A 2038-nucleotide genomic window follows, 5' to 3' on the forward strand; every position below is an offset into this window, starting at 1 on the left:
AAAAGAAAAAAAAGAAAAGAAAAAAAACCAAAACAAACCCCTGTTCCCCTACCACCATCCCCCCCACACACCTGGTTACTATTCCTGGCATTCCCCTACACTGGGGCATAGAACCTTCACAGGGCCAAGGGCCTCTTCTTCCATTGATGACCGACTAAGTCATCCTCTACTGTACATATGCTGCTGGAACCATTAGTCCCCACCATGTGTACTCTTTAGTTTGTATTTAGTCCTGGGATCTATGAGGGTACTGGTTACTTCAGATTGTTGTTCATCCTGAAGGGCTATAAGGCCTTCAGCTCCTTGTGTCCTTTCTCTAGCTCATTCATTGGGGACCCTGTACTCAGTCCAATGGATGACTGTGAGCTTCTACTTCTGTATTAGTCAGGTACTATCAGTGCCTCTCAGGAGACAGCTATATCTGGCTCCTGTCATCCAGCACTTGCTGGTAACCACAATAGTGTCTAGATTTGATGGTTGAATATGGGAAGGATTCCCAGGTAGAGCAGTCTCTGAATTGTGCTTCCTTTAGACTCTCCTCCATAGGTGGTCTCTACAACTCCTTCCATGGGTATTTTGTTCCCTCTTTTAAGAAGGAACAAAGTATCCACACTTTGGTCTTTATTCTTCTTGAGTTTGTGGTTTATACTTTGTGTACTCCCATCTTCTGGGCTAATATCAAATTATCAGAGAATGCATATCATGTGTGTTCTTTTCTGATTGGGTTACCTCGCTCAGGATGATATTCTCTAGGTCCATCCATTTCCCCAAGAATTTCATAAATTCATTGTTTTTAATAGCTGAGCAGTACACCATTGTGTAGATGTACCACATTTTCTGTATCTGTTCCTCTGTTAAGGGACATATGGGTTGTTTCCAGTTTGTGGCTATTATAAATAAGGCTGTTATGAACATAGTGGAGCATGTGTCCTTATTACATGTTGGAGCATCTTCTGGGTATATGCTAGGAGTGGTACAGCTGGGTCCTATGGTAGTAGTATGTTCAATTTCTGGAGGAACTGCCAAACTGATTTCCAGAGTGGTTGTACCAGCTTGCAATCCCACCAGTAGTGAAGGAGTGTTCCTCCTTCTCTATAACCTTGCCAGCATCTGCTGTCACATGAGTTTTTTTTTCCTAGTCATTCTGACTAGTGTCAGGTGGAATCTCAGGGTTATTTTGATTTGCATTTTCCTGATGACTAAGGATGTTGAACATTTCTTTAGGTGCTTCTCATCCATTTGGTATTTTTCACTTGAGATTCTTTATTTAGCTCTGTACCACATTTTTAATAGGGTTATTTGGTTCCCTAGAGTCTAACTTCTTGAGTTCTTTGTATATATTGGATATTAGCCCTCTATCAGATATAGGATTGGTAAAGATCTTTTCCCAATTTGTTAGATGCAGCTTTGTTCTATTGACAGTGCCCTTTGCCTTACAGAAGCTTTGCAATTTTATGAGGTTCCTTTTGTCAATTCTTAATCTTAGAGCATAAACTATTGGTGTTCGGTTTAGGAAATTTTCCCATGTGCCCATGTGCTCAAGGCTCTTCCCTACTTTCTTTTCTAGTAGTTTCAGTGTGTCTGGTTTGATGTAGAGGTCCTTGATCCATGTGGACTTGAGCTTTGTACAAGGAGATAGGAATGGATTGATTTGCATTCTTCTGCATGCTAACCACCAGTTGAGCCAGCAACAATTTTTGAAAATGCTGTCTTTTTTCCACTGGATGGTTTTAGCTTCTTTGTCAAAGATCAAGTGACCATTGGTGTGTGGGTTCTTTTCTGGGTCATCACTTCTATTCCATTGATCTACCTGCCTGCCACTGCACCAATACCATGCACTTTTTTATCACAATTGCTTTGTAGTACAGCTCAAGCTCTGGGATGGTGATTCCACCAGAGGTTCCTTTATTGTTGAGAAGAGTTTTGGCAATCCTGGGTTTTTTTTATTATTCCAGATTAACTTCCAAGTGTGTGAAGAATTGAGTTGGAATTTTGATGGGGATTGCATTGAATCTGTAGGTTGCTTTTGGCAAGATGG

This window comes from Mastomys coucha, unplaced genomic scaffold (assembly GCF_008632895.1).
Source record: "Mastomys coucha isolate ucsf_1 unplaced genomic scaffold, UCSF_Mcou_1 pScaffold12, whole genome shotgun sequence".
In the NCBI taxonomy this organism is placed as follows: domain Eukaryota; kingdom Metazoa; phylum Chordata; class Mammalia; order Rodentia; family Muridae; genus Mastomys; species Mastomys coucha.